This window comes from Emydura macquarii, unplaced genomic scaffold (genome assembly GCF_026122565.2).
Source record: "Emydura macquarii macquarii isolate MOO-44397 ecotype Brisbane River unplaced genomic scaffold, CSIRO-AGI_Emac_v2 contig_2205, whole genome shotgun sequence".
Classification (NCBI taxonomy): Eukaryota; Metazoa; Chordata; order Testudines; family Chelidae; genus Emydura; species Emydura macquarii.
In genome coordinates, this window is record NW_027132342.1 from 10,391,956 (window position 1) to 10,401,356 (window position 9,401).

Sequence of the window (9,401 nt, forward strand, 5' to 3'; positions counted from 1 at the left end):
AATATGCAAAATCCTCTGTGGGTCCACGAATCTGCATTTTTTCCAACAAAAATTTTCAGTCAAAATTTCACCCAGCTCCATTCAAGTCATTGGTAAATCCATGACTATAATTTACAGTAAATTGATCACACTTTCTCCATTTGGTTTGTATTTAATTCTCTAACATGTCTGTTTTGTTCCTCATTCCCCCATGAGTTCCTTGCACATGCTACTCTGCCTTTCTGACTCCTCCCTGTAAGTATTTCTTTGACATCTGGTTCTTCCCTTCCACATGCTGCCTGGGTCCCCTTGATACTGGTCTCTTAATGATGGCTCCTGCAGAACACGAGCAGATCTCAAGCAGGTTGTGCTTGCTTTTGTGTAGCAGTAACCTCTAAGGGAGGCAGACAGGCTACTTCCTTCTTACCTCCAGCTGCTTTTCCAAGTGGAAGAGCAGTGAAGTTGCTGTGCACTGCAAATTGCTTCCTAAGTTTACTTCTTCACATGGAGCTCTTAAAGGCATCATAGAATCATAGAATATTAGAGTTGGAAGGGACCTCAGGAGGTCATCTAGTCCAACCCCCTGCTCAAAGCAGGACTAACCCCAGCTAAATCATCCCATCCAGGGCTTTGTCAAGCCTCAGCTTAAAAACCTCTAAAGATGGAGATTCCACCACCTCCCTAGGTAACCCATTCCAGTGCTTCACTACCCTCCTAGTGAAAAACTTTTTCCTAATGTCCAACCTAGACCTCCCCAACTGCAACTTGAGACCGTTGCTCCTTGTTCTGTCATCTGCCACCACCGAGAACAGCTTAGCCCCATCCTCCCTGGAACCCCCTTTCAGGTAGTTAAGCTGCTATCAAATCCCCCCTCATTCTTCTCTTTTGCAGACTAAACAAGCCCAGTTTCCTTAGCCTCTCCTCATAAGTCCTGTGCTCCAGCCCCCTAATCATTTTTGTTGCCCTCCGCTGTACTCTCTCCAACTTGTCCACATCCTTTTTGTAGTGGGCCAAAACTGGACACAATACTCTAAATGCGGCCTTACCAATGCCGAATAGAGGGGAATAATCACTTCCTGCATCCTGCTGGCTATGCTCCTCCTAATGCAGCCCAGTATGCTATTAGCCTTCTTGACAACCAGGGCACACTGCTGACTCTCATATCCAGCTTTTTATCCACTGTTACCCCCAGGTCCTTTTCTGCAGAACTGCTGCCTAGCTCGTCGGTCCCCGGCTATAGCTGTGCATGGGATTCTTCCTTCCTACGTGGAGGACTCTGCACTTTTCTTTGTTGAACCTCATGAGATTTCTTTTGGCCCAATCCTCCAGTTTGTTTAGGTCCTTCTGTATCCTATCGCTACCTTCTAGGCTTATCCCCCCAGCTTAGTGTCATCTGCAAACTTGCTGAGGGTGCAATCTACCCCATCTTCCAGATCATTAATGATCAATGATTATCAATGATCATTAATCATCAATGTTCCTCTTTTCAATTAAAGCTATATAAACATTTAGAAAAAATGGAGCAGAATGTCGTGGCCTGTATCCTGACACTTCCTTGCAGGCCACACTTTGAGAATTGCTGTTCTTGCATTAATTATTAAAAGTCCCTTGTGGCTCCCTCAAACCCCGAGAAAATTCATTGTGTTCAAAATGCTCCTGCCAAGTTTCTTGCTCATTCTAAATTCATGTGCCAAACTCTTCAAAGCTCAAGAAGTTAGTGTCCAAAAATCTATATTGAGATACCTGAAAGGCAGGCCTGAGCAACCTCAAATCAACAGGAGCTGCAGATGCTTCAAAGGAAGCAGTCTACATCTACTGAGGTGTCCAGGTATGAATTTTGGAACCTAACTTTAGCTACCTGGAGAGGTAGGGCTGGGAGTGTGGTCAGCCTGAGGGTCAGATACGAATTCTCTTACTCACACTGACTGGTACCTTACTCCCCAAAACCGGTGCTGGTAAATTCAAATGCCACATACTCCAGAGGAGCCCCACTGCAGCCATCTTAGCTGGAACAGATCAGATCATCCTTAGAAAGTGGTATGGACCTGTCTCCTTGTGCTTTTTTTAAATCATGATTGTAAACTCCTTTATTCAGATAGAACCTCAAAAGCCAGGATGTCTAAATGAGGTCTGCATTATACATATATAAAGACCTAGAACTTGGTGTTGCCTTCTACATACACTGACAAAATTTGTGATTAAGGTCTATAAAGCACACAGAGCCTTAGAAGAGGAGAGCTCATGTGCAAATTAACATGAGAAAGTAGAGCAGTTCCTATTTCTTAGATCAGTGGTTCTCAGGGTACATGTTCCCTGGGGATACACAGAGGTCTTCTGGGGAGGGGAGGTGGGGTGGTATATCAACTCATGTAAAATTAGGCAAATATCTAGAACAGGCTACATAAAAAGCACTAGTAAAGTCAATGCAATCTAAAATTTCATACAGGTAATGACTTGTTTGTATAGACAATGACTGCTCTATATGCTAAACACTGAAATATAAGTACAATATTTATATTTCAATTGATTTATTTTAGAATTCTATGGTTAAAAAGGAGAAAGCAAGCAATTTTTCAGTAATAGTGTGCTGTGACACTTTTGTAGTTTTATATCTGATTTTTGTAAACAAGTAGATTTTTCAGTGAGGCAAAACTTGGGGTGTGCAAGACAAATCAGACTCCTGAAAGGAGTACATAGTCTGAAAAGGTTGAGACCCACTGTTTTAGATCTCTTATTCCATTTCTGGAGAGTACTGTAATACCAGTAGGGTCACTAAAACTGCAGGGATATCATTAAGGATGCATTCTTCTGGATACCAAATTTTTCAAAGCTCAATGTTACTTTGTCTCTTCTTGGGGATAGTCTGACTGTTGGATAAGAAGTTATTTTAATTGAAATACATATGAAATAAGAAGGACAGGAGACAGTGATCTAGCACGACATGTCTTCCAGTTTTGTTTTAACCTAGTATTCTTGTTCCTATTGTTTCTTCACAGTCTTTAAATCCTATCTTCAGAAGAAATTCTAGGTGAATCTTAGGACTTGTCTACCTAGTGTCTTAGCCTGCATGAGCAGGGGTGTAAGTTTTAACATGCACTAATGTCTCACACTAACTAGCATGTGTGGACCCTGCTAGCATGCATTAAAAGTTCCTCAGTGCACATTAAAGTAATCCTGTTTTAAACAGTACTACATTATCACACACCAGTGAACTTTTAGTGAGTGCCAGCTGGGACCATACAGACCAGTTAGAGCGTGACAAGAGTGCGCATCAGAACTTACTCCCCTGCTTGTGTGGGCTAAAGGCACCAAGTAGACAAGTCCTTACACTACACCCACCACCCTTTCGTTTCCTGCCTTCCCTAGTATGTTATTCCATGTATGTATTACCCATTCCTCCAAGTAGTCCTGTCTTAGTTCCCTATTTACTCCTCCTGTGTTATTTTGGATTTTTTTTAACCCCTTACCAGTGTAAAATGTGTGTCTTTATTAAAGTTATCAGAAATGTTTTGATGTTGGAAAACTCTGAATTCCTTGATGTGATGGATGTCAATTGTATCTTTTGTCTTGTTTTCTCAGTTCTGCATCTTTAAATGGGGAGAATTCCACTGCACAAACAGCTATAATTATGTGTTGCATGCAGTACAGAGGACATTTGTACACAGTGTACTCTCTCTTGTGGAAACTTATATTAAGGAAATAACAAATGTAAAGGCCACTCTGAACCAAATTATTTTATGGATGCATGGGTATGGAAAAATGACAAAGACTTCCATGGCCTAAATGATGTGAGCTGACTGAGACTGCACCCCATTGCACAGTTGTGTGTGTGTGTGTGTGTGTGTGTGTGTGTGTGTGTGTGTGTGTGAGAGAGAGAGAGAGAGAGAGAGAGTCTTTTTTTTTTTTTTTCCTTTCCTCTCTCCCTCTCTCAAGAAACACACTATCAGGCACTGGGGCAAACACAGAGAACCCAAAGATTTAGATTAAAATATCTTCTGTGACATAGTGGAGATAAACTAAACATAGAAAGCAGCTGTTGTCAATGTTGCCTTGCAGTTTTTAAACATGCTCTGGAAACATAACAGTAACAAAATAAGAACTATTTCAAACACTATTCTCCAGCCTTGAGAATCTGAAGATCTTTTTCATCTGGATGTTTTGCCCACAAAAAAAAGACTAACTCTCTTTTAAAAGCACCTTTCTTTAGAGCTGCCTGACCACTACCACAACGCCTCAGTCAACTGATAGCTGGCCCTTCAATTATGGCATGGACAAAGAGCTGCAGCCCCAAAGTGGCCTTTTGACAACTGGTCTCTGTTTACCACATCTCTCGTCCCTATGAGATAGCGGCGTCCCAGAGGAAGGGTGTGAGGAAATGCTAGCTGGTCAGCATTGACGCATGCTGCTAGGAGGGAGTGTGGGAACTGTGCTTAGTCACAACAAGATTATACTACAGGCTGTGGCTATGAAGAGGGTATCCCCTTCCAGTTGTGTCAAACATACACACATACTAAATTGATGTTAAAAAAAAATCCTTATGATCTACTACTGTAGAGCATCCCAAATCCAGAGTATGCTAAAAAGACTTAATAAATGCATAACGAAAGCTTTGATCCAGCAAAGCAATACAGCAGGTGCTTAACTTTAAGCACAAGAGTAATCCTATTCAAGTTAATCATGTGTTGGTTTGGGGTACAGGCAGGCCTTCAGAGACAGCAAGTAAGGCCAGAGGCAGTATAGTATTTATAATTATCTGACAAATGAGGAAGACTGCACATTCCATAACCAGGTATATTTCACATGGTTAAGATTTTATTTCAAGGACTCATGGGTTTTTTGCTAGAGTTACAATAGCAGCAGCATGTAAAATCATAGCTGATAAATTCAGTATCTTTAGGGCAATTATAAAATGAATATCAAATACACGGATAATAACAGAATCTGAAAATGTCACCAAAATATTGAATCAGTGTCCTATGTAAATTATATTTCCAATTTTAAAATACTACCCCATAAGCTTTATATTTCATTACGATGGCAAAACCCTTACTGCAGTTATTGCTAGAGAAAATTCAAGACACTCCATAATGCCTTAGGAGGGTAGAGTTATGTCAAGTAGATACAGTGCAGTTCATGGAAATAAATAAAAAGGTGGTTGTCGGTGAATTAGCACACCTACACATCTGCCCAGGTTTTAAACAAAAGCCCACAGTCTACAATTGTATAACAAATAAGTGAAAATGTTCATCTAGAAGAAAGCTCTAGCCCCTGTGGTTGTCCACTCATCTCACGGTTACCATCAAACACCAGAGCATTCTTCTAGCCTACATTTCCAGGGAAATTTGGCTTCTGACCCAAGCACGTGCATCCCAATCTAGTTCCTGATCTATAGGAGCAAATAGGTCCATACAGTGTATGGCCCTCCGAGTGCTTGATTGTGTGGCCTACTTCCCTGCCTAAGCATTAGGACTAGTCTCAGTATTAGAGAAGACTGGAAAGCAAACATTTCTCCTGGTAAATGTTGAATTTTTTTTCCTGTTTTACGCCTAATTATCCCCCAGTCATCTCTACTATGTGAGTATATTTTTTAACCTAAAACATCAAATCACCACCACAAGGGAGTCTTGCCCAACACATATGACAAAAATCATGTACCCAATAAAGCTACAACAATGCCCAGTGCAGAGCTTACTACTGTAAACAAATTACCCCAGCCAAATCCCCCAAGGAAAGGCTACTCCCATACCCTCGGAGAGGGAAAAATGCTTACTAGACCTCAAAATTGCATTCAGTAAGTTTCTAGCAGTAAAACATGGAACTGACCTATCAGGATAGGTAACACGGCCCATCAACTAGTGGGTTCCCATGGAACCAAAACTTTATTTCTTGGTCCCACTCACATAATCTGGGTCAGAGCTCTAAAGGCAACATGCACTTGTCATCTGACAAGGGCCAATATTTGTTACTGCTACAGATACAACCTCAAACATCTGGCAAAAAACGGGGTGGAAAGAAGAGCAGTTTCCTTCCTGGTTCCTTCCTTCCGACAGGGTTGGCCTTCCTTTTCTGCCATTTCCAGAGGAAGTGATGGCAAGCCACTCCCAAGAACTGGCAAGATCATTACCCTACTGGCCACAGAAAAGAGCTGTGGAGACAGCAATTTGCATTTTGTTTTGCCCATGGACCATTTGGACTAAAACATGCTTTGTTTTTCTTAATTGCTTTAGTAAATTATATTCTGAGGGAAAAAGTACTGGATTGGCAGGCATGGAAACTGAAGCCCTTGCAAAAAGAAGAATGATCCTGTGGTTAAAGCACTGAACTGTGACTCAGAAGTTCTGGGTTCAAGTTAACAGAGCTGAATCTGGTTCAATATCCTGCTCTGCGACAGATGCCCTGTGTGATCATGGGCAAATAATCTTTCCATGTCTCCATTCCCCATCTGTACTTCCTTTGTCCTGCCACTTGTCTATCTCACCAATGTAGATTGTAAGCTTTTGGGGGCAGGGACAGCACCTAGCACAAATAGACCTCAATATTGGTTGAGACAGCTAGGCACTACCACCATATATGTAATAATGAAAGGACTATATCTAGGGGGCAAGTTAATTGTTTATTTTCATGTCCAGTTGTGTTTTAGATACTCAACAAGGAGGCTAAGTGACATTTGTATTGCCCATTTAAATATGACTATATCCTTGTACTCCAAGAACTTATACCTACAAATCAGAATGCACCTCATCTTTACTTACAAGCATCATATAAATTCTGTATATTAAAACTTTCTAATGTACCCAATTCAGTTCAATAGCAAAATCTATCAGAGTTGGAGAATCCACTTCCACTTGAAAGGGTCCCTTGCCATCAATCAACAGAAAGTTCAGTTGAGGGGGGAAATGGGACATTCAGCATCCACATTACAAGAACAGCAATAATCCTGGATTCCCAAAATGCTTTAATAAAATGATCTCCTTTTTCACAGGGAAATATGGATTAAATTTAATCCTCTCGCCTTAAAAAAAAATCCTTTTTAAAGATTAGGTAAAGAATCCATTCAGACAGTAATTAATATTTGGAAATGTTCATGTATCAGAGGATAAGCAAGCCCCCAATGCATTAGAGAATTGTGGCTTTTTTTCAGTCCCACAATGTAAGGCCTTTCCTATTAGAATAGCCATGTTAATCTATAGTTCATACAGAATTCAATTTTGCCCTTTGCAATAAGTGGTCCATTCAAAAACTGCAAAAGCTTAAAACTCAGTGGTTTAAGGGAAAGTGTTTGAGATAAATATTTCTCTCAGGGGATTTTTCTGCACATGAATGTAGACTAGGAAGTTATGTTCTACCTCAACACAACCCTATCAGCCTTTGGAGACTGTGAATGTCTGGCTCAACATTCATTTTTGGCAGGCTAAAATATAGCAGCATTTCAAGAGTTAACCCTCTTCAGCAATTTATTTATGATACATAGATCTGTCTTCTTTTGTAAACCCTAACATTTCAGCTACCAAGAGCTACATGTAAGAATTATTGCTTCTTTCACAGGCTGCTGATTTCTCAATTCCCATACTGTAATTCTGGTGGCTTTCCAAAAAAAGTGCTTACTGGAAACAAATTAGCTGTATTAAATAAATACATGTGGTGTTATCATTATGTGTACTTTAAATTATTTTTATTACAGCAAAACAATAAGGACAAAGACAGTTGCTAGTTTTCTGAAACACATTATCCTCTGGGAAAAGGCAGATGGTTTCCTGACAGAGCAATCCAGATACCTTCCTGCACTGGTTTAAAAAAAAAATTAAGAAAAAAAACTAGGTGTCTTGACTTTACAGTAGGAGCTTCCAGGTATGTTTCTAAAACATAAGAACCTTAGAGCTTTTAAAATGCACGAATGAATAATTCCTGAAGTATAACCATTTGAGTTGTCTTTAGTTTTAATATGGATATCAAAATTCTGTCAATAGGATTTCCTCTAACATTTAACATTAACTAGATCATTACATTTTAAAGTGCTACTAACACACTGAAAGGCAAAATGGGTAGCTCACTGTTTAAAAGTGAGGCACGTCTGTGCCTTTAAACCAAAATGAATTCCCTTCCAAAGTGATATTTCATGGTACAGATTCAGTAAAAAGCAGTATAAATAACATTACCTGTTAGCAAGTCAGTTGTCACCATAGATGGAGCTGAAGAGAAATAACAACGGATTTCAAAGTGACTGCCTATTGATCAACTTAATCCAAGCATTCAGATGAGCTGCAGCTCTGAATGTGGGAGAGAATCACTTCACTTGAGAGTAGATTCCTGTGGATGCCAATTTTGTAACACATTCCAAATGAAATAAGAGCGCTATTTTTCCCCCTCCCTGCCAACAGTGGAAGATCAAATGTCATCTAAAACCACCTGTCTGAGCCATCCAAAGTACACCTTCCAAATTCAAAGCAGTTTGGGTCTTAAAAATAATGCAGGTTTAATTGATGATACACAGCACTTTGTAATCTGCCATCAGAGTATCAGTTCAGTTTTTTTCTAAGCACAAGCTTCCTGACTGTTCCTCTTCTTAGGTTGCCTGGAAAGATTTATATTTAGCACACGACCCTTTACGACACAGGAATTACAGGAGAGATTCCTGAAGATTTTAAAAATCAGAATTTCAGCCTGTCATTTTTCTTCACACAGCTCTGAGCCCAATTGTGAATTCTTCCTAGTGGTAGTTGGAGGAGGGGATGTAAGCATGGGGATTTTCACACTCCTTTTGCTTCTCTCACTTTCTGTCTCTCATGAGAAGGGTTGCATAGAAATGCCAATTTTACAATAGCAGAATGGGTGGAAAAGGCAATTATACCCACAAAACACAGGAAGCAGAGTGATGTCTCTGAAGGTGCATGCAATCTGTAGTTAATTTCACTGCTGTTGGAGGGTTCTATACTACGTTCAATTTTATGAGCCAGTGTTGATGGCAACAGAGAAGAATGCTTGCTTGTTTTTTAACTAGGACATGGGTCAAAGCTCACTGGTTCAGGAACATTATTATTCTCTCTCCATTTGGGAATTCTGAAAAGAGAAGAGTTTCCTCAGAGTTAAAAATAAGTCAAGTGAGCATTTGATGCATAAACTCTAAAACATGCTTAATGTGCTGAACACTCCAATTTAAGACACATAGCACATTTCAAAGAAATATGGGGATGAACCTATAAAACCCCATTAAAACCCCAGGGGTTGGTCTGGATTCATATTTGCTGATGCACACAGGATGTGGGGTCTGATATCCAATTCTCCTCTCACATTGGGAGTTACTTAATTGATTTAAGAAAGTAAGTGTAATTAAATCATGCTCTAAGTACCTTATGGGAAGATTTCTGATAGTAGACCGCTCATTAATCTACAGGACAAAGGCTTAATAAGACCTAATGGCAGTA

General features: G+C 40.0%; 1 protein-coding gene across 1 annotated transcript in view; it reads right to left on the minus strand.

The window, feature by feature from the left end:
- Nucleotides 1–8,236, minus strand: part of SHISAL1 (shisa like 1) — a 251,849-nt gene extending 243,613 nt beyond the window's left edge. Inside the window, exon 1 of the mRNA XM_067558990.1 lies at nucleotides 8,136–8,236. The gene's annotated coding sequence lies outside the window, so the exon portion shown is untranslated. The remainder of the gene's footprint in view (nucleotides 1–8,135) is intronic.
- Between the last annotated feature and the right edge of the window lie 1,165 nt (nucleotides 8,237–9,401).